The sequence below is a fragment of the Ambystoma mexicanum genome, chromosome 2p (genome assembly GCF_040938575.1).
Source record: "Ambystoma mexicanum isolate Mex_15411 chromosome 2p, UKY_AmexF1_1, whole genome shotgun sequence".
NCBI lineage: Eukaryota > Metazoa > Chordata > Amphibia > Caudata > Ambystomatidae > Ambystoma > Ambystoma mexicanum.
Genome location: NC_090923.1, coordinates 705,380,454 through 705,404,530, shown reverse-complemented (window position 1 = coordinate 705,404,530; position 24,077 = coordinate 705,380,454).

The following is a 24,077-nucleotide window of genomic DNA, read 5'->3' as shown; positions in this document are numbered from 1 at the left end:
TTCCCTTCACACAAACAAAGGAGAGATCAAAAGTATGACAGAAATGAAAAAATATAAATTTCTCTTTTAAAACAGCCAGCTACACAATTAACAAAGACAGGAATTTGAGAATGTTTAAATCAAAATGAAGCAAAAACCGACATTAGATCCTGATCCAAGTTCATCATTAACAGAATGAGCTATATCATATATTGTAAAAGTGGAATTTCAGACAGTTATAGCCTTTTTTCTTAGTGCAATTTCCGTAGTTGGCAGCCAGCCAGCGCATAACACATGCAGTAAATAATGTTTGCACACTATTCGGAGGAGCTACAATGTTTGTTCAAGGACTGAGAGATAAGATGGCAAATTCCAGAGAGTAATTTATGATTGCAGGGATAGTTCTTTGAGTTAATGTAACTCAGACAACTTGCGCAGGCGAAACAGCAATGTACGGTTATAAAATACAGATGTTGACGGAAGCGCTGGCTTCAAAGTGATATGTTGTGAAGCAATTTAACCCCTTGTTGGTGTGTATTTTTGTATTTTGAAGAAGTTGTTGCTTTAGGTTGAAGAGCTACATGGTTGAAAACTTTTTTTTTTAAATATGTTGTTTTTGTATTGAAGGCTATCCCTCTCTATTGAATATGTGTGAGCTGGGGGGTGGGTCATGGAGACACTGTTTAAGGATTGCATAAGTTATTTCCCATTGTAAAGGGGTTGGCAAGTCATTTAATGGAATAATGATGGATGCTTTATGTGTAAGCACACACTGAGGAGTACCGCTAAGTTGTTGATTTCATATGTGGCAAATAGCTGTCCCTTATTTAGAAGGGAATGGGAAATTTAGAATGGACATGGGTTATTGAGGCATGGATTGGCCAATTGCACAGATGAGAACAAGTAAGGAAAACATGTTTCATTAAAATGGTCTTCAGTGCGCCATGAATATAAAAAAGACAGATTTCCAAACAGAAGCACAAGAGGAGTGCTTTGGGTAACCACAGTGGCAACAACACTAGTAGTTAAGGGATAAAGAGAAGGCATGGGATATGTATTCCATATAGGTTTAAAACATGCACCAAAAATGTAGAGTACATTGGAAAGGTGCCTAGGAGGGCAACAATGTTTCCCTCACCATATGCTATATCTGTAAAATATGGAGATATTTAGAGAAGATATTGGAAAAAATGGTGTTGAGGATTACAAGTTGGAAAAGGTGTCGCTGAGATTTAAAATGTAATTATGAGTGCAAATTGCAGTAAAACAATAGGAGAATGTATTAGTGGATGACACTGACCTTAGCATATTTAATATATATGTAGAAAAGCAAAATAAATGAGCTAAAAACACTTTTTTGTAAAAATTAGGAATCTGTATAAAAATGCAAATGTCTGTGTTTAGCATAAGAAAGCAGTGAGCAATTAAGGAAGTGCTGAAAAAGCGCACATGAGCACGCATGCACACACACGCACGCATGCATGCATGCACACACACACACCTGTACATGAGAAGGCATGCCTACACATATGCACATGTGATTTCATGGAAGTATAGGCGATCAATGCACTATAAACAATATATTTAATAACACACACACACACAGGATGTTTTTTGTTTTACATTTAGAATGATAGCTGACACAGAAAATAAAAGTAGCTTGTCCTTTCTGAAGAAATATATAGAGATTTCTTAGGGTATTTTAGGGACAGGCAGTGATGATCGCTGGAGAATATACTTCTGAAAGCTGGCTTGCGTGTCCATGTTGCTGTCTGTCTATCTGTTATGTGTTATGCGTGCAATCAAAATATGTTGAAGAGCAAAAATTATTATTCATTGAAGGTAGATGGTGTGTAGCACCCAAAAACAGATAGGTAAAAGAGAAAATGATAGGTAAGAGCAAGTTATTGATGAGAGTGCACTTATGTGAATGTTTTAAAATGTGATGATAGGAAAAACACAGCAAAATAACGAAATAATTACCAGAAAATGTGGCTAGTTTGAACCCTTGCAGCAGGCATGCGCTGGGAGCCAAATTTAAGGGTTACCGCCAAACTCGTGATGAGGCCCAAAGTGTTAAAATATGTCGTAGGAGGTGCATTGCTGATGAGTGGCAGAAGAATGAGAATGTGGCAAACAGTGTGTGCATCGTAAGCGAATAATTAGTGCCATATGGGCCAAGAAAGGAATGAATTCATGCCACAAGATAAAGGAATGATCTACAGAAGAAGGGGTGGTTTTGCAAAAAAATAACCAAGGCAGGTTTCAGAATATGCAGAATGATAGCCAAAATGTGCAGAGATGATTTAATAAAGAGGGGGAATAGTCAGAAGTGTTCCTCCTGTAGATCAAATATATGAGATAACCAAGCACATTGTGTGCACATTTGGAAACCAAGAATATGCACAAGATGAACAATTCCCAAGAGGGGGGACAGCTCATCATTCAGTATATAGCTCACAAGTTAGGGAAGTGTTTGCCCAGGATCAGACATTGGCCCTCATTCCGAGTATGGTGGTAGTCATGGCGCTATTTGCACCATGACTGCCTCCCATACTGCTACCGACTCCGGTTTGGTTCAATGGGAACTTACCGGTCCATTTCAACCTTGGAGGGACTGTAAGTCCCCATTTACCAAACCATTCCCCATTCCCATTTGAGCCCCCATAGGGCTCAATGGGAATGGGGAGGGCGCAAATAACAGGCCGGCGTATGCCAAGCCCGTTATTTGCGCCCAGGTCCCTTAACGGGTCCCGTCCTTAACACCTGGTCAGACCATGCATTAAGGAAGGAACCTGCTAAATAACCTCGTAGTAGGGCGGTAAGCGATTACTAGCACCGGTCTCCTTACCGGTGCCCGGTATCCCTTACCGCCCTACTCGTAATGAGGGCCATTGTATCAGATATAAGCGCTGAGAGTGTAACAAGCAACAGCAGCTAGCGCAAGTATTAAAAGGAATTAACTGCAGGGGCAAGTGTAGTGAACCCCTATGCAGATTCAGCAATATGAAAACACAGGACAGATATTGACACCTAGGATTGGAGGTGCCACTATTGTAGGAAACCACTCTTTAACAGGAATAGGGATATGCATGCACCCACAATAAGGCAGCACAGGGTGATTTGATGTTCTCAGAATGAAGGTGACAATTGGCCGCAAAAAAGGGTAAAGGTTAATGTGACACTAGGAGGAAAACATCTTTGCTCTATTGGTAGAGACCAGGACTGCATATTCATGCAACAAAGGAGGAAAGGTGTTTGATGATGGGAATTATCAGAAGATTGGGGGTTCTTTGGAAGCCAAATGTTGAGTTTCTTTTTATTTATGAATCATCAGTCTCTGTAGGAGAGTGTGTTATGACTGATCTTTGTTATATTGGTGACAGACACCTGCCAATGTTTTGGGAAGGGATTGTATGGCAAAGCCTAACATGATGATTTTATTTAGTTGATCAAGGGATAGTGTGTACAACTTTTGGGGTATTTGGGGTACACTATTTGAGCGCGGATTAATTTATATTGGCATGTGCAGGGCAAGTGGCTCTGCAAGGTGTTTTAAGAGAGCCAGAGGTCTTTTGTATTTTGAGTTGAGCATTGTGTCAAACATGGTTATTTGGCATAGTGGAGAAAATGGTGAGAATATTTGATGAATTTTTGCTTAAACCACGGATACCTATGAATAAAGAGGGGGAACAGGCAATCCCTCTTGAATTGAAAGCAGCCATAGGCTGAAAGAAAATGAATGTGCTCAAAGGAAGGGACAATAAGAGCGGATCTTTGAGGACAGTGATGGTTCTTAAGGAAGGGTCAAGGTTGTTTGACGTCACTGATGACAACCTATTTAGACAGGACTTAACAGATGATGAAGTGGTGTTTTTTAAGGACATCACACACTGAAAAAAGAAAAGGGAAAATCTTGTAGCATGTGGCAATAATGTAGGCCACGGGCCCTGATGACATGGGTTTAGTAAAATTAATAGGGGAACAAAATATAAATACAAGCATGCTAGGGATTATAAATATGACAAATATGAATGTTTGTGTTATGATTAGACTAATTAGGGGAAGACAAAAATAAGTGATGTCAATTTGGTGAAATAACTCAATAAATAAATAAAAATGAATGAATGAATGAATGATTGGATGAATGATTGATTGGTTATTAAAACAGCAAAAAGCACAAATGAATACAATATTTTTTTGGAAAAATAAAGAGCAGCATTGAGGTTGCCGGTCACAATTGAAAAGGAAAAAAACATGTAGTGTATTTTAATATGAAAGACAATCTGCTTAATGACGGGCCAAAGGGGAATGGTGGGCCAAGATTGAGTTGATCATGTAAGAGAATTTTTTACGGAACTGATGCCAAGAACATATACAGGTAAGTAATACAAACATTATTTTGAATGTACATGTTGATGGTGGTTCATGTTTTACAGATGAAACCTACTGTCCTTTCTTGAGCACAAGAAGAATGTCTATATGGCCTAGCAGAGCATAGTGATATAATGAGAGAAAACATAAACGTGACAGAGGTAAGTGCTAGTGGGCAAGTAGGGCTACAAGAGGTAAGTACTGGTTCACACGCAAAGTGTGTGAACACAATGCTGATCATTATTAGGAGTAAGAGGACCCAGACGGGTACAGGAAAAAGGTACTAAGGGATACAGTCTTTTCAAATGTGTAGCATTTTCCCAAGAAAACTGTTAACAGGTGTGAGTATAGAATAGCATGCATATATGCAGGCATGGCCATCTCTAACGGCAAAGACGCAGAAGATTAAAGATGGCGTTACCTTTTTTAAATTCTGATGAATAGCAAAATGTCAAACGGGTAGATTTGGCAGAAGTGAAGGAAATGGTTAGAATTGGCAAAACAATGCATTTTTTTATATGTCATATTTGTATATATTTAATAGGAACAGTGCTGGGGGTAGGCTAGATTAGTGTAGGTGAAATGGCAAGCAGCAAGCGGCAGGTGGAGCGATATGTTTATTGTGTCTTAAACAGAATGAAAACACAGCAAGGAAAGGAGATCACTGCGGTCCTACGCGACCAGAAGGAAGACATCACAAGACACAAAGAAGAAAGTTCATCTAAGCAGGAAAAAGCTGAGTACATGCCTGAGTGCAACACTAATTAATGCAGTATTTTTTAATGTGAACCAATGATCTAGGAAAAATCAATCCTATAGTTAAATGGGCTGGAAGTGGCAAGAGATGATCTTAGTAAATCTCTTTTTATAGACAAAAGGGATCAAGGATATATGCTAGGGAGAAACCTCAACCCCTTGCCAGTTCCCAAATGACTTTGCCTCTATTTCGGTTTACTACAGAAAGCACAATTCAGGGAAAATGTGTCCTTTGAAATGACATTCAGTTTTTGAAAAAAGGAAAGCCCATAAAACAATATGGTGAAGATCAGACAAGCAAATGTATGTATTGTATAAATCCAGATCACAAGCCAGGTCACGACATCAGCCAGCATGCAGTTTAAAGAGAAGCAAAGAAAGGAGAGGAACAGTCATTTTGGTATATTAGAAATGAAGAAATACATGGTGTAGATTGTTTAGGAGGCAGGAATGTTTGAAAGAAACTCATGAGTAGCTTTTTATGGGTTGGGTTTGAGGAGGAAGTACTGACGATAAAGACATATTTATTTTTTAAAGGAAACTCATTCAGTTTTCTATTACAGGTGGAGGGGAGAGACCTGTATACTCAGAGATTTGGCGTCATCTGAACCTATGAGCAGAGAGAAAAGGCAGAGGGGCCCAGTCGTAATTAATTCTCTGTGTTTTTGAATTGCCTTTACAGAAGACTCCCTCATCCTGTGTTCCCTAGCAAAATACCCCCTCACATTGACTTTCTAACTGTGAAAAAATGAACTAAGAGTCTGAGTACTCTGTGACTTAAAAAACAATGGACTAATTGGCCTAAGAATCAACGGGCCCAAGAATATGCTGCAAAGCATCCTGAAGGACAAAAATACAAGATTACCAGATCAGGAAAAAAGATCTGTGGACGTGGAAGATGGTAAACAGAGAAAAGTTGGGTGGAAGATGTGTCGATGAAAGATGAATGGAAAATGGAAGATAAATAGACATTTGAAAATGTGTATGGGGAAGAAAATGTGAACCAGGAAATGATGAAGAAAGGGAGTAAGGAGAAAGTGTGCAGTAAAAGCCACATGCCAGAAATATGTGAAAATGGGCTGGTGGTTTCCCTCAAGGAATGATTTTCTCTCAATTCTCATAGTGGCTGTAATTACCTGATGTATATAGGTAGTTTAAAATGAATAGGGTAATAGAGGTGGGATTCAGATACAAGCAAACAAAGGTGTTATTTAGGGATACATATATGGTTAGACTAGGAGAATACAATGTGTTATTACTGACTCTGTGGAAATGTTTTTATGATACCTCCCATATTGAAACAGATCACTGCACTGAGAGGGGAGATTAGGAGATGAGCATATACACTGGATATGGGGGAGGGTGGACATTGGGTGTAGCGGTATGCATTGAATAGGTGTCTAATACAGACCAGATGGAGACTGTATGGGAGGTGTTAGAGAACCCCCCCGCCCAAATTGAATGCAGAAAACTTGTCAGGTTGATCAATAGTTCCAGCATTGCAAACATCAGAATTGTAGACTTTGTAAACCAAAAAGCACATTTTAGGGTGACATATACTTTTTAGGGTCAGAATGCCTTGTGCAGCAGAGGGTATCTCAGGTATTACACATACATTATGGATATCGGAAATCTAGTCTGGGAACTCGACATCAAATAAGTTATACTCCAAAATAGGTTACCATTTTGTAGAAGGGCCAAGTATTCAGATGGGGCTGGATTTTCAAACTGGTTCCCGGAAAACAAGATGGGAAATTTCACACAGTCATGCCAAAATAATTAAATAATTCTGTAAGAAGAGTCAATGCATAGCCCACTGCAGCTGGGGCATATTTTTGGAAGTTCTTGGCAGCAATTCTGACATTGATGGACCAGGGAGGTCAGTTATGTTCTGGGAAAGTACAATTAGACAGAACAGCTGTTAAACTACCTACAAGTGTGTTGAGTTCATAGACAGTTTATTACAGCTGATGGGTATATTTAGACTTTTTTGTCAAGAAAGCAGGATATAGCCAGCCAAAATGACTCAGAAGGACTGTCAAGACTGCTCCTTTCTAAAACATCAAAGAATGTATAATAAATGTCAGTAGGATCTTACACAAATTTAATTAGCTTATATGCCAGTCAAGTGATGCATGCCATGACATGTTATGGGGACTTGATGATTGGCAGTCAAGCCAACCAACCCTGGAACAAATGAGGGCTTGTCCTTAAATGCAAAGAGACAATCAGTGTGTATTGCATAACAAAATGAAGTATTACACTTTCTGTAAACCAATATAAAAATGAGCTGAATCCAGATCTCATTGATGTTGGTTTTCTGCTTTCCTGTGAGCATTAAAGATGACATTTTGAAACCAGCCCAGGTACCTGCTTTGCCTCTTTGCCTTGTGTCCAGACTGTACATGCCTGAATCCACAGATGTCTACTACCAGTGAGGGCCTGGGTCCTCCTCTTCACATTATTACCCTGGAGGCAGGGGTAATAGAAGAAATTGAAACTTCGGAATGAATGTCTCTCGTGGTGTTGGCAAACAAGCACTAGGGGGCTTGAGAATGTGCTTGTATCTTAATGAACTAAATGCCAATATATGGCTGAACATAAATTAGTTGTTATTAGCCATGGGACAATCATAATTGTTTTACACATTTGATCTTCCATCAGCATCCCACCAGATTAAACATCATGAAGCGTCACGTCCCCTCTCGACATTTCTACCTCCATTTGTGGCATTTAGTTTTTGTAAGATGCCTTTTGGATTGGCTTTGGCATTCCAGTACCTCATGCAGGAATTATTTGGCGGTTATTTTGGTGGTGTTGCAGGAGTAAGTTAATTCCAATATGACACTCTAGTATATGGCAAGCTGAAGCAAGCACAGGACAAACAGAAGATACTGCAGAGGTAAGATTTGAAAGTCAAATAGTCCAAATGTAAAATTAAGTTATACAGTACGACATACTTAGGACACACACTTAACAGCAGGGCTAGGGGCATCGAGCCAAGAGAGGGTTTGGTATAAGTGATGACGGGGACACCATCTCCATCTACCAAAGATCAACTGTGGCCTTTGTTAGGTATAACGAAATATTATGTGAAATTCATCCCAATCTGTGCTGAAAATAATTATTCATATGAGGGAAATCCTCAAGAACAATGTGCCTTTTATTTTGTTCCAACAATGTCAAAGGGAATTTGAGATTCTCAGTCATAAAGTGGGTTGAGCACCCTTGTTGACCACGATCTGTGCAAGCAGTAAAACAGTGCTCATAGTAGATGTATGGATAGGGGAATTGGTGTGTTGTTGGCTCAATGGCGAAATGATGAATACAGACCCATAGCATTAGCACCCCGCGCCCTGACAGAACCAAATAAGATTTATGCTGGTATTGAGAGGGAGGCACTGGCCGTGTGGTGGGCCTCCACGTATCTGTAAACCTTTTTGTGGGTATAATATATGTGGTAATGTATGTGTTAAGAACCAACTACAAGCCTTTCACATATGTTATGACTACCAGGAGCCTCAATTCTGTTTCTCCATGAATTTGCAAGTGGATGAAGGATTTGCAGGAGAATCATTTTGTCGTGGAATATGTCCCAGGAGTAAGGAATGCTGTGGCAGATTAGTTATTGTGCATTCTGTGTACCATTAATTGCGAAAAGGAGGGGAAGCGAGAGTGAGAGACTATACAAATTGCATATGTGATGCCATTGTTGGACATGGCAATACTGATGACAACGTGCTAGGAAGATCACAGAAGATCACAAGCTGGCATGGATCCATAACGGTATACTAGTTGGATCAGTTGATGGTGATCTGTCACTAGTCAGCAAGCTATATGCCACTGTATTGGCAAAATAGGCTGAAGGGCAGTGGGGCGTGACAAGGTGGGACTGGCTGATAACCCCTGTTTCCCTCAGAACTCCCTTTATGTTAGGCTAGTACATGAAGGTCATTTGGGAAAGACACTCATGAAAAGGAGAATGTGTGAGTCATATTGGTGGCGAGGCATGGATAGTGACATGAATTAGTGGTAAAGGAGCATCTCTCATGCAGCAATACATCACAAATGCAGGTGCAGCTGAACATGCCAGTTTTGGTGCTAGATGTAGTCTGGAGTAAAGTGGCTTTGGACATCATGGGTCCATTTGACATATTGACTAAGGAACTGAGATTTTAATTTGTATTAGTGGATTATGCTTCCCAGTGGGTGGAAGTGGGTGCTGTTGAGGTCTTCTCCAAGGATAGGAAAGGGGATTTCCTGTGAAAAGTGTTTGAGAGTGAAAGTATACCAGGAAGCTTAGTTATTGAAAAGTGGTGCTGTTCATTACACACAAGATGATCTAATTTCTTAATGAAATGGACATTCAGAACCAAGGACAGCTTTGTATTCCAGGGGCAAATGGTTTAGTGGAAAAGGTTTAAAGGTTTGTCAAAGACGCTGTGTAGCTTGCATTAGTAAACAGGCAGGATTTCAAAGCGTTACTATCTGAGGCCATCACTGTTGTAACGCCATGTTGTGTCATTGAACACACCCTGTTTGAATTAATGAAGACTAAAAAGGCAGTATCTAGGCTCAGGCCAGTCTGGATTGGCTTGGTTTGGGGGGGAGGACGGCAAGCTGTTCACAAGTGTGTGTGTGTAAATATGAAGATGTGGGTGGAAAGTACAAGGGTAGGACAGAGGGAGAGTGCCAGTGCACCAAAGCTGCCCAGATGGAGGCTGGCAACATTGTTACAGTATGGGAACCTGGATTTGTCAGAAAGGGATTGCCAGTGTTTATGCCCCTCCTTCAATTGCTTAAAACTGTGGCAGGTTTTGTCACATTAAAGGATGGTTCAGTGTGGAGTAAGAACTGCATTTCTGCACAGAATGTTCAAGGTTCCCGGTGGGTGCAAGAAGGAAATGATTCCGTTGGTTGTCGGGAAGTGGCAGATGAGGTAGCAGGCCGGGGAAGGCACACTCACTGGGGCATAGACAGTAGAGAGCACAGGATTGCACCGTTTGGAAAGAATAAGGGATGCTGCTCCGGTCAAGTTCAGGAATTTTGTGTGACAGTGTTGATGATCCCCATGGAGGGAAGGGGTGCTCTACTGCCATAATGCAATGTGAGTAGGTAATTGTTACGCTACGTTAAGTACATAGTATGTGCAGTTGGTAATTCAAATTATTGTATGTATTGGTTTGCAATTGCGCGATACTCAAGCCCTATGTCATAAACAGTGAAGGGAGACCAGTGAGGGCCATGAAGCTGCATGGTAGAATGTAGATTAAATGCATCAATCATCATGGTTCCCTAATCCTGACGCCTTCTTGGAGCCTGCCTATCGAGAATGTGAATGCAAATATGGATGACATCACAGGTTTCCAGGGCAAAAGAAGCAGACTGCTTTTCCTTTTATGGCAGCAGCAATGTTTGGCTGGTATTCTACAATTTAGTGTTGCAGGTTGCGGCAAACAGCTGACTAGTCTTGCAGTGATCCCGTACTGGATGCTGACTTTTGGGAAGAAGCAGATTCCACATGTAACTAATACATATCTAACCTCTGGTTTAAAAACATGCTATTCCACAAAATCTCAGGGGTTTCTGGTCTCAGGGGTTTCTGATCCTTTAAGCAATTTACTCAAGTCGTTTCTGTGAAAGTATTTTTTGAACTATGTAAGGACAATAATGTCAACAATATGTAATGCTTTTATGTTTGTATATTAGTGTGCTTTATTATTTTGTTTCAAAATTCAGTGTGCTTAACTGTAAAATATATCTGTTTCTGGGGTGCATTCAAATGCCCCAAACTGAAGGCCCTTTCACATGAAAATCAGGATTTTTAAACAATGACCCAGAAACAGCTTGGCATGTGTATTTTCAAGCAGAGCTGAAGGGCCATATGAAAAGGGCCTGCCTGTCACTATCCAAGGAAAAGCAGCATTTATTGTTTATTTATTGTTTGCTTGTTAGGCGTGTATACAGCAAATTCATTCTGTGTTAAAGAGTCCACAGGGCAACAGGGAGGGAACATGGGATTGCAAAACAATTCAAATACACAAAAATACAGTGAGGGAAAGGCCGCCCGAACCTACTATGCCTTGTGAGTATTCAGAACGTGTGAGTGCAGCAAGGAAGAAGGCAGTAGGGTAGGTGCTGAGGTGTCTGTGTTCGAGGGTGAGCCACAGATAAGTACACGGTATTGTAAGTGCTATGTGACCAGGAGCCATGTTGGGTGGAAAAGTGCAAGACTCCAGTGCGGAGGGTGTGCCAAGGCAAGTGCTGAAGGTAGACAGAAGCTGGAGAGATTGGGTGAGAATTGTCAGGGGCCCTTAGAATGCATAATGTCCAAGACACCAGTCACAGCAACTGTGAGATTAGCAGAGGAGGGAAGAAGGGGAGGAGAAGGAAAAGAGGAAAGTCCTGAGGTGCTTTCGGAACTTAAGATAGTTCTTTTCAAGATGCAGAGGGAGGCAGAGGCTGTTCCATAGGAGGGATCCAGCTGAGGAAAGTGAATGACCGCCTGCTCTCTGTTTGCCAAAATGCTTTACACACAGGGAGTTGGTGCTAGTGGAACATAGAGGTCTACAAGGAGAGTAGCTGGTAAGAGAGTTGCAGATAGTGTGGTTCCTGGCCCCAGACAGCCTTGTGAATGATGCAGAGGGATTTGAATTTGATCTGTGCAGCAACCAGTAGCCAGTGGAGACTTTTTAGGGCAGGAGAGATGCGGTCCCTGCACTTAAGGCCTAGGATAAGTATTTCTGCTCTATTCTGGATTACCTGAAGAGGTCACAGAGTGGAAGAAGGTAGATTGAGGAAGAGGCTTTCGCAGTGGTCAAGCCTAGAGAGAACAAGGGCTCTGGAAACATTGTGTTTCTGGAGGAAAGTGAGAAATGGAGAATTCCTTTGAGAAGGAAGAGTTGGAAGTGGGACTTCCTGGCAACGGCCTGCGTGTAAGGGAGGAAGCATAAAGAGGAGTCAAAGATGACTCCAAGGTTTCTGGCTTCAGAAGAAGGAGCAGTGGAAGAACCTGAGGTGGGAGGCCAGAGAGAAGGGAAGAAGGAGAGTGCAGGGTTCCCAATAGGAAGGATCTCAGTTTTGTTCACATTGAGGCACAGATCATTGGAAGAGCTAAAAAGTCACAAAGCAAGAAGAAAGATCAAAGGTCCCTTTTACATGAAAAACAGTATTTTTAAACACATACACAAATGCGGCTTTGCATGTGTCTGTGTTCAAGTAAAAGCATTTAAATATGAAAAATGTCCCACTGCTTACAGAAATATGTCAGGGAAAAAGACATGATGTGCGTGTTGACAAAAAGTTATTTATATCATGTTTTGCAAGTAAATTATGAGCAGACATTTGAAAAGAAAATCCCATTTTGTTTTCCATAGAAAAGGTTCTGTAGCCCAGAGACAAACCCCTTTTGCTGGCTGTTGGACACATGTAGGGCTCAAGTCGAGGGTACACGTGCGGAGACGGAGTCCACCCACTTTATTCAGAGGGTGGACTCGGTACCCCCCAGCTATAATTAGAAACATTGAATGTCCTCTTTGAATTTATGAATTAAATCCTGACCTCAGGGATCAAATCGCATCGCCGGGATTGTAGGCCAGGCACTTCACCACTGCACTATATAACCTGATGAAGAATAGCAAACAACTAAAGGTGAAATGTCCCATTTCGGTACTGCAAATCCCAGGGAAAACATGTGTATTGGTTGCTGGAGTTTAAAACATGCACACCTTCTAACGTTTTCAAAAACACAATTAGAAGAAAATATCTTCTCTTGGTTTTGTGTATGTGTTTATTTTATGAAAAGTAAATGCCATTCGTCCTGTGCAATGTGGGTGGTTATGCAAAGCCAATTTAATAAAATGTGCATATTTCACCTTGATTTGATAATTTCTGGCAATGTCACATCTCATTTGTTTGTTGATGAGTCCTCCCACTTTAATATTTAGGACTTGACCCCTGGACACATGTCACAAGGAACTTCAACACTGGAAGTCTGGCATCCTAGTGTTTACAACGGCAATAACATGTGCTTTACTCTGGAAGGTGCGGAAAACCAAGTGTTCTTTAGACTGGCTGTCTTTGCAGGCCCATTTTCTTTGGCTGATGCATTACCAGAATGCTGACAGCAGATGTGAAAATGGGGGGCTACAATTAAGAGAGGCTAAAACTTCAACTTCAAAGAGCAACAGTTCAACACAAAGACACGGATTTTAAAAAAAACTCTGGTTACAGGTGGGCTCAGTAAGACAAAATGGCCTGTAGGCAGGAGTGACCTTTTCTCCACATGAAGATTTACTATTCATTTAAAAGGATTATTATAACTTAGGCCTTTTTCACAGCAACCATAAGTCAGATTTGGCTTTTATTTATGTGCCATTTTTTATGTCATTTTTAGGTGATTGTGGAGATATAATATTCATCCACCTGTGAATCAGGGAACTGTAATGGCCATCTAAGATGTGTTTTTGGCGGATCTGAAAAGGTTCCAAATGTGAGAGTTGGTAAACCGGTGGAGGGTAAAATTAGGAATGTCGGTAATAAATTACATATTCATAACTGTTATGCTTTTTACGGAAACAACAGAACATTGCCACATGGCTGTGCAACATGGTACAGATCTGGCTGTCATATTATGTAATTTCCCACGATTCGCCGAATCAGAAAATATGTATTTATGGCAGTTATTAGTAAAATTATGAAGTTTTGCCACAGTTTTTGCCAAAAATGTGACATGAGAAAAAATGGGGCCTGCAAACTAAGCTGCCATATGTCTGTTCCAGACTCTTAAGCCAATGCGTAGAGAGGATCTGGAGTGGGGAGGATTGAGAAGCGTAACTGTCCAATCCTATTTGTGTGCCCTCTTGCAGGGTACTTCCCCAAGATTTTAAAATTGGTGGTGTCACCTCTGCTATATAAGGGTGGCTGCGCTAGGAGGAAGGGACAAAGCTGTGGAAATTTATCATCAAAGAGCGCAGATGTAACTTAACATCTGATAGCTGTAAGGAAACACCAGAGGAGATTGCTGAGAATGCATCTGGGTGGAGCTGTGTATTTCTAGGAAGGCATAAGACCTGACTGGGTCATATGGTGAAGAGCAGGAGGCCATCCTTGAGAGTGGAGTTACCAGACCCCTGACCTATCTTTCCAGAGTGTCCTGAAACAGAGCCCCCTTTCCTGAACATTAAACAGAAGCTTTCCATTTAATTAGAACCAATCCCTGGAAAACCAAAACAAGGGGGATCAGCTTGCCTTAAATCCTTTCCCTTTATAGTGGGCGGGGGTGGGGGCAAAACTTTGTAGATCCATAGCCTGCTTATCTAAAAAGATTAATTTAATTAATTCCCCATTTGGTGGAACACTACTGGGTGATTTTTAGTAACATTTGAAATGAGGAAAGCTCACTTTCCAGTGTTCACTTAAAAACTATAGCCTATAATTTAATTGGGTAATCCTTTTTGTCTTGTTGACCACAACTTCTTTTTGGAAGAGGAGTGTTTTTGTTCTTAAATTCGTCCAAACTGTTTTCCAATTTTCCCCTAACACAGGCATTCAAGTGGGAACGGGAGGGGAGCTGAAGGGAGGATAGCTCAGGTGCAAAGTGCTCGCCTTGGTAGCAAGATGACATGGAGCACCACAGGTTCGATCCCTGGGTCCTGCTTAGAATCCTCTGGGTATTAAGCGTTTTATAAACAACCTAACCTACTATACCAAATCATCCCCATTTTACCATCCAGCTTCCCAAACACAGGACTTTCAGTGAAGGGATGTCAAAAATCCCAAATTCCCAGATTACTCAATTTTTCTGTCAGACCTCCCTAACCCAGAACACAGCAGGGTGGGGGTTCTGAAAAACAAACCGCTAAATTGCCCTGGGTTTTTTTTAAAGAAAAAGTCTGGGTGAAATAATAATTGCCATATGCATTTGGACACATTTGTAAAAATAAACTGCTAACTTTGAACCGCGAAGGAAAATCGAAATTGCAATATCACTACATGTATAATTGTTTTTGGTTATTGATCAGTTTAATTATTTCTTGAAGAGAATTTTGTAGAAAGTAAAGAATTGTGATTTGTGTTATTTTCAACTCACGTTTGTGATTTATTTATGTTGAGAGAAGTTTGTCGCGTTGTGCCACGGATAAAGTGGTTTTTGATATTTCAGTGTGAGTTTCGTAACATTTAATCCAAAATAAACCTAAACATATTTCCTGTACACCGGCCTGGTTCTTGGCTCATGGGTAGCTCAGGGGGAGGGATCCAAGGGGTATTAGATGAATTGGATGTAGGGCTAAAACAAAGAATTTGTTAAATAGTTTGTTGTGTGACACCTTGAGTGGGGAGGGAATAAACTCCCATGTTGAGGGTGGCCTCTAAATAAACTTTTCCAAATTGTGGTCTTGTGCCTGAGATTTAGCTAGCTTTTTCCCACTCATGATGAAGGGCTTTGGGACAGACTTTTTATTTTGATGCAATTGCATTAAGTTGGAGACAAAGACATCTTTGTTTTGCTAAAGTGCCACAAGGACTTGACCCCTCAGTTCCAGGGAGGTGTATATTTGAAAAATAAAGATTGTGTAAGAATTGATTTGTGTGAGGAAATCAAACAGGAACAGGGTGATTTTTGTCTCTGCATAAAGACAATTTTACTAACGTGCAAAAAGCCATTGTGAAAATGACTACTGTACAAATTGGTAAAGCCAGGGAGCATCTCCTAGCTAAATGATTTCTTTAAGCAGAATGGTTTGATGGCGATGCTGGAAACTGGCAAACCAGAATTGTGCGGGAGGTTACCTCAGTAAGCAATGATATTTGGCTTGAAGGTGGAATGTTACACCAGCCACTTGAGGCATTTTATGTGCCACAACTGCTCATGATGAAAAGATACAAATGGCTCAGCTAACTGCTCAATTATATTTTCATTTGCTGTAAGTGGAAGAGCATTGGCGCCTTGAAGCTTGTGTATAGGCGTGTTATAAATGCCATATCATATCATTGGCGAAATAGTGAGGCTGTAGGATGAATCACCCTGGAGAGCTGTCACAGGCCCAGGATCTCATTGAACAACTAAAAAATGAATTAAACGAGAGTGCAGAGCGTGAAACACAGTTGTCTGCACTGCAAAATGCACATAAGACGTGTGTGGAAAATGTGAGCACACTGAAACATAAGTTTAATGATCAGACTAGTTATAATAGGGGGTTGTTAGTAGATGACATTGTGGCCCTCAAGCAACAAATCAAGACCTTAGAAAAGGGAAAATAGTCAGTTTATTATTAAAGAAATGGACTCACAAAAGGAGTTTGATGAAATGCACCAAGGTATAATGACTCTGAAACAACAAAGCTGATTCAGGAAAAATACTTCTTGAATCAGGATAACAGTGTCCTATTACAGAGTGTAAATCCCTTGGAAATGGAGGTAGCAAAGGAACAGTCAGGTTCTCAGGAACTGACCAGAATTAGAGGAGAAAGGAATGAGCTAGAAAGGCATGTGAGACAAATAGAAGCTGAACTATCAAAGGCTTCGAATTGCAGGGATGAGCAAGAAAGAGATTAGCCTCCTGAAGGAAAAGTGCCTTGAATAGGCACACTGCATACGAGGCTCAAAGAGGAAGAATGTATCACTTCAGCATGAGGTGCAGCGAAAAAAGAATCTGTTGGCAGGTCAGAGCTGGGTGCCTGAGATTAATCAGGCCTTAGTGTCAGAAATAAAAAGCCAGATCTCTGAATACCAAATGGAAATAAGGACACAGAGAAACAGGTGTGAGAGTCTCACAAACAAAATTGAGGATTACAAAATGCTGTGAGTCACCCTGACAAATCACGATATGGGACAAGGCCGACTGATCAAGGTGAGCTTCCAATCCCACCATGGGCCTCAGGTACAAATGTGAACTGACCTCATGTATACCACTGTAGAGGAGCAGATGCATGCTTCTGCAGGAAATCCCGCCCCCTACCTCCAATATGTTGGAAGCCTGAGATCATGCCCTGTTTGACACCAGCAATTGTGCCAATACTGCAGCGTATATTAGAAAGAAGGTACCCATTGAGACAACCCTATTTAATGTTACCCCGAAGGGACGATAATCAGAGGTAAGAACTCCCTGAAGGAATATGAAAAAGAGCTAAGAAAAAAGTCTGTGATGTCGTAAGAGAGTATGAACGATGTCTCAGGATATTGGCTAACAAGGATGTATGGATCATACAGAATCTCAGAGGCATTGCTAGGGGTGGGCTAAGGGGGCTATAGCCCTGGGTCTTTTGGTTGTAGCCCCGGATAGAAGCTCAGGTGCTACAATCAAAAGGCTGTCTAGCCCCGAGTCCCGACAGTCCCGACATTAGCATAGCCCCGGATATTTCCAGACCTAGCAACACCCCTGCAGAAACTAATGGCGAAGTAAAAAGTCAAGTGAACTTTTTAATATGAAAAATAAAAATACACGTGCACAAAGTACTGAAGAAAATTAACCATTCAATAAATGTACAGATGTTGAAACGCAAGGTAGACTAAGGGCCTCATCACGAGTTGGGTGCTAACCACGGCAGCTATTAGCACCGGATCACGGGTTTGGCAGAACGGTAAATCCCCATTGCCCATTCGGCGCATTCAGGAATTTCCCATTCCCCATTGAGCCCAATGGGGAATGTTCAGCGCTATTACGGTAATAGCGCCAAAAATTGGCTAAATCGCTGCAGATTTGCCCCCAGCTCAGAGCTGATGATTTGCCGGACCCTGAAATGCAGCGGTAACAGCGTTACCGCTGCATTTAAGGGTTACCGTCAAACTCGTGATGAGGCAGTAAGTCATCATAGAAGCTGGCTATATGTAGTGAATAGAATGCAGGCGGAATCGCCATTGTATAGTAGCTGGACATTGGTATCATGAATTTTAGTAAGCCAGGGCCCATGAAGAAGAAAGGGAGAATTGTGTTGCAGCAAGAATAAGATGAAATTGTGGAGCTGCATGGCGAGGTTATCTGGCCTGGAGTCAAGACGGAAGCAGCCAAGGTAGGCTATCTATTCTGGAAAGGAGTGACTGTGCAAAAGACAAATCAACCCTTGTTAAGGTGTATAGAAAGAACACCGAGAATGCCACATTTTATTAATTTAGATCATTTAAGACCTGCAAAATGGACCAAATTCTGGTCTCCTGTTACGTGAGCCAAGGATGAAAATAGAGTCGAACTTGGAGCCCTAGAACACGATAGTGAATGCCTGCACTCCCATGTATTCCCAGTGACAAGGAAGGCTAGGGTGATGAGAGATACTGGGCTATTTTCTTTGAGCAGCGTTGGGCAACGTTAAGCATTGTCTTTGAGCAGACTGAACTTGGATATGGGTGAAGGGGATGATAGTCACACAAGTTGGGGACTAGATATGTCAGACAAGGAAAGAGAGTCCGGTCTTGGGACAGAAGGAGGGAGTGCTTGCACCCCTGAAGGAAGTCTGAAAAGGGATAAGGAAGTGAGAAGGTTGGATTTGGAACCTAAAGATAGAACACCAGAATCCATAGCATATCCTGAGCATCCCCGAGGACAATCACATAGTGAGAAGGGAGAGTCGCCACCATATGTAAGCAGGTTAAGGTCATTACCCACAAGGAAACAGACAAGGACCATTATCTCTGCCATGGATAGACTAATAGTGGGATCCAACTATGGGACAGAGTTTGCATAGTTTCCCTTATTAGAGAAAGGGGGAGCAAAACCGCAGCATATTCCAAGGCCACAGATGGACCAGGATAGCTTAACATACAAGCTCCCTAGTTTGACTTCGGGCTCTGGGAAATAGATATATGAATTGGAAAAAATGGCAGGAGTAAATACGTTGGCCATAGGGGACATAAAACGTCTCCTGGCAGGCATTTTTGGAGAGAGGGCTGATGACATATGGAGGAGAGCAGGATATTCAAGTTTGACTGCAAAAAACACAACGCATGATGGGGCACTGTTTAATAATTGTAGTGCAGATGTTTGGAGGGCACTCAGGGTACAGTATCCTCACACATCAGATATGGGTGCAATTATGACACGTAAGAAGAAGGAAGATTAACCCCCTATTGCTTATTTTCAGGATATTCAGGAGAAATGGCAACGTGAAACGCGCAAGCCATGGGAAAAGACAGTGGTATTATTTTACCACATTTTATGTCAGGGGTTGCCTGAGCCAGTACAGAGGCAGATGAAAAAACAAGCAAAGCCATGGGCTGAGATACAGCTGATGATAGTACACCATTGTTGGTTATTACAAGAGAAAAACCAAAAGAAAGATGAAAAATAGAGGAAGCCAAATTAGTTCAGAGGAAAGCGACAACATTTGCCATAGAAGGGGCAGTATTGAGAAGCGGAGAAGGATTGGGAATGCAGGAAGCAATGGGTGCATCGCTGGCCAATAATCTGTGCCCTATGGACCAAGGTCGATATGGGTTTACATCACAAGGCAGAGGTATGGGTTAAGGGGAATAGGAGGTGGATTTGAAAACAAGGTACACAGAATGAGAACCAGAATGCTTAGGGAGGATAAAACTAATGAGAGACTAATAGGAGAGTTCCTCCAGTATGTTGCAATTGTGGAATGACAGGACATATTACACATGTATGTGGGAATGAAGGAAATATACAGAATGGACAGTTCTATATAGGGGTGACAACTTTGCCCAGGATCACATATCTTATCAGACACAAGTGCTGCAAGTACAACAGGTACCACAGCAGGGACAAGGTCAAATGAATCTGCCACAAGGGCAGTCACAACAAGCCCCTATGCAGACACAGCAATATGCAAACACAGGACAAATATTGACACCCAGAATAGGAGGTGTCACTGTGGTAGGAGGAAGTCATTACACAGGGATGGGGATGACAATAGGACAGCTCACAGGGTGACTTGATTTGGTCAGTACTATATGTGACACCAGACCCCGAAGAGGAACCAAGGGTCGATGTGATGATAGGAGGCAAATCCTTTCTTTTCTTGGAAACACTGGAGCAACTCATGTGTATGCGAGAGGCACAATATCTAATGTCAGGTATTGCCATGAATGCTCAACGGTTCTCTGGAGCTACAAGTCGAGTTTGTTTAACTGATAAATTATCAGTCTACGTAGGAGAATGTGACATATCCTTTCCCTTTTTTATATTCACAACAGACACTGGTTAATATTTTGGGAAGTGATTTAATGACGAAATTTAATGTGACAATTTCATTTACTGATCAAGGAATAGTGTGCTCCACTCCAGGAATACACTATTTAAATGTGGGAGAGTTCATACTGGCATTTACAGGACAAGTGGCACTGCGAGGCGTTCTGGTAGAGACAGAGCTTTTTCTATATGGAGTGAGGATTTTACAGAAATGGCTACCTGGCCTGGTGGGACATTTTGTGAGAATACCTGATGAGATTCTGTTTAGACCACAAATACCTATGGATGAGGAAGCTGGACAGACTATTCCTATAGAGTGGAAGCAGCCATAGTACGAAGAGACATGACAATGCTCAAAGGAATAGACAATGATAGTAGACCATGAAGAACAGTCATAGCTCTTGAGGAAAGGTACAGATTGACTGACATAACTGGTGATGATATGTCCAGGGAAGACCAAAGTGATGATGAAGCAGTGTTCTTCATGAGCATTACATACTGGATAAGGATAGCGAATGGTGATAATGCAGCAAAGACAAACATCTTTTCAGGAGGATCTTGAAAAAGTGCCAGGTGCCTTATGGACCACAGGCCCTCATGGCGTAGATTTATTGATGGGGATATGAGAGGTTAAAATAAAGCTTAAACCAGGAGCAATTATACCACAAGCAAAACAGTACCCCATGTTTCAAGATGCTGATGAGGGTATATTTCAGACTATTTCAGCGCCGAGGAATCAGGGGATTCTGGTGCCATCAGAATCATTGTGTAATACCACAATGTATCTGATTAAGGAATCTAAAGGGGGTCGTGGAGATATATCCAGGATATGAGACTGCTTAACCAGATTGTAGATGCAGAGTTTCGTTTAGTTCCTAATCCAGTGACAATATTATGGACAGTTTTTAGATTTATGCAACTATGTTATCACCTGGATGTTTGATTATAGCACATATACAAGGCCATTTCAGCAAGCATTAAAGAAATTGCAAGTTGGTAAAAGAAAACTAGAATGGACTAAAGAAATGGAGAAAAGATTTGAAGAGATGAAAAAAGCAATCTGTACAGCCACTGTTTTAGGAATTCCCAATTATGCTGAGGAAATGTACTTGTTTTTGCAAACAAATGGGTCAGTCATGCCAGCAGTGCTTACACAGAGAACCGCATAGGGGTACAAACCTTTAGCATATTACAGTGGGATTCATGACCCAGTAATGAGAGGACACTTCCCTTGTGAACATTTTTGGCAGCCACCGTGTTTGCAGTTGAGAAGTCCAGAAGTGTTCTTACAGGCTGCTCTAAGACCCTTTACATGGAGCATACTCTATTTGCCAGTATAGAGAAACCCAAGGGCACATTGACATCCCAAAGAGCTTCAGCTTATGAGGTAATGATTTCTAACACAGTGATTAAAATCAGAAGAAGTGAAATAGTGAAGCCATTTATAGATGAGCCAGTAGAAGAAGGCGATCATGTGCATGACTGTGCTAATTATGTTAAATTGTATGATGCTATACCCTGTGTGCAAGAGAATGCTTTAGTGGAAGAGGAGATTCTCTTTATTGATGATTCTTCGAAAATAGATCAGACTAGGTGGGAAAGCCATGCGGGTGCCGCAGTGATAAGACACAGGTTAAATGGAGAATTTGAAGTAGTGGCGAGTGCAAGGCTACTGTCTCATTTTTCAGAGCAAGCAGCAGAATAAGTAGCGCTTATTGTCACACTTGAGATACATGAAGGGCAGGAAGTGACGGTGTACAGTGAATCTGCCTAAGTGACGTCAACCGTACACACAGGATTGTCACATTGGAAAAGGAGGGGCTATCTCCACGCTGATGGCTCTCCATTGCAGCATGCATCCTTATTGGATAGACTCATTAAGGCACTACAACTCCCAGTGGCCATGGTGGTCGTTAAAAGTGCAGCGCTTCCTAAGCAAACAGATTTTATCTCTTGCAGGAACAAAGCCACAGACAAGGAAGCCAAAAGGGTTGCATATTCCCCAGACATGTTGAGTTTTGACACTGAGAGTATTAAAGAAAATTGTGTTACAACAATGCTACTGCAAGAAGGGTTTAATAAATTGTTGATAACCCAATTAATCAAGATTCAAGGAAGTGCGCCGCAGGAAGAGAAAGAATTATGGAAACAAAGCGGGTATTCTTTATCCCCCATGGAAGCATTATAGCAACAGGACAGAACTGGAAAGCTAGGGATGCCAGTAACTTATTAAAGTTGTGCTTGAACAGCTTAATAACCATGTGCATGTAACTAGGGGAAGTCTTGCTGCCAGTATTGCAGAAGACTGGATCATTCCTAATTTGTTGGAACACATTGCACTATTAATGGTGAACTGCATTATGTGTCAAACGTTTACTGTTGGGCACACATGAGAACGATTAGAGGAGTAATACCTCGTCCAAATGATTAGTTTGAGCATTTACATGTTGACAATGTCGATATGCTGCAGACATGTAATGGATATAGGTATCTATCGGTGGTGGGGTGTCCCTTCTCTAGGTGGATCGAGGCAGGCAGTGTACACACTGTGATGCCACTTGCATAGCAAAGTTTTATGGGCACATGACGTTCCTGAGGTGGGGTGTGTGTGAGGTGCTAAGATCCAATAATGGGCGACATTTTGTCAATGAGCTATATGAGCAAATAGGGCTTCTATTAAACATAAAGCACACGTTTTCTTCTGCTTCTCACCCGCAAGCGAACAGGGTATGTGAGAAACTCAACGGCCTTCTCAACCAAAGGATTGCTAAGATCAGATTGACTTTGAAAAAGGGATGGCTGTATTGCCTACCCCTACCCTTATATGCCCTTCGGAATCAGCCAGGATCAGACCACTACATCACCCCGCACAAGCTAGTTACAGGCCGTCAAATGAGAATGCCCCTTACACCACGATCTAGGTACAGAAATGATGCCCAGAGTTTAGCTAAAGTTTTACGTGATGAGATGCATGATTATTTGACATGTATGACCTCTGGTATTTCTTTGATTTCAGATCAAGTCAAGCACCAGGGGGGTCGGTCTAAGAACACAGAAGAGGATAAATTGCCAACCAATCCAAGCAAACTATTACCATCACCTAAGTTATATGTTGGGGACCTAGTGTTAATTAAGAAAATTACCTGGAAGTGGCATGAGCCAAATTTTCATGGACCTTTTATTATCAAAGAAGTGTCCCCTTCTTCTGCCAATGTACAAGGAATAGAGCTTGGCTTCACCTGGGTGATGTGAAGATGTATAAAGACGAGACCTTCCCTCCCACCATTGCTGATCCAGAAGCAAGACAAGAAGAAGAATTTCAGTTTGTGCAGAACCAATCGATGACCAAGAAGAAGGACAATAAAACCAGAAGTCATTAATACGTACTTTATTTGGACTGAAATTCAATAAGACACCCCTTATAGATATTCTAGCATAGAGTGAAAAGACTTGTGGAGAATTTCAGGAATTTTGAAATGAACATTTAGAAATAAATATTGAAGCAGAAAATAATGCATCAGAGTTATGTCTAAATATCAGTTCTTGATCAGAAATTGGAAACAAGATCAGTATCCAAATTCATTTTGTGGAAAATATTTGTTTTAAGTGATCAAACATATGGCAACTTAACTGCCAATAGTGACGTCCATCGGCTTGAGATTGATGTTTTTGTGTTTATACGGCAGTCGTTCCCTGCTCTTGTTAGAAGAGACGTTAATATTCACACGTTCTTGCAGGATCCCAAAAATGGTCCAGTGATAAGAAGACTACTTATTGTTATAATTGAACAGATTTTACAGTTGCAAATATAAAGAAACTTTAT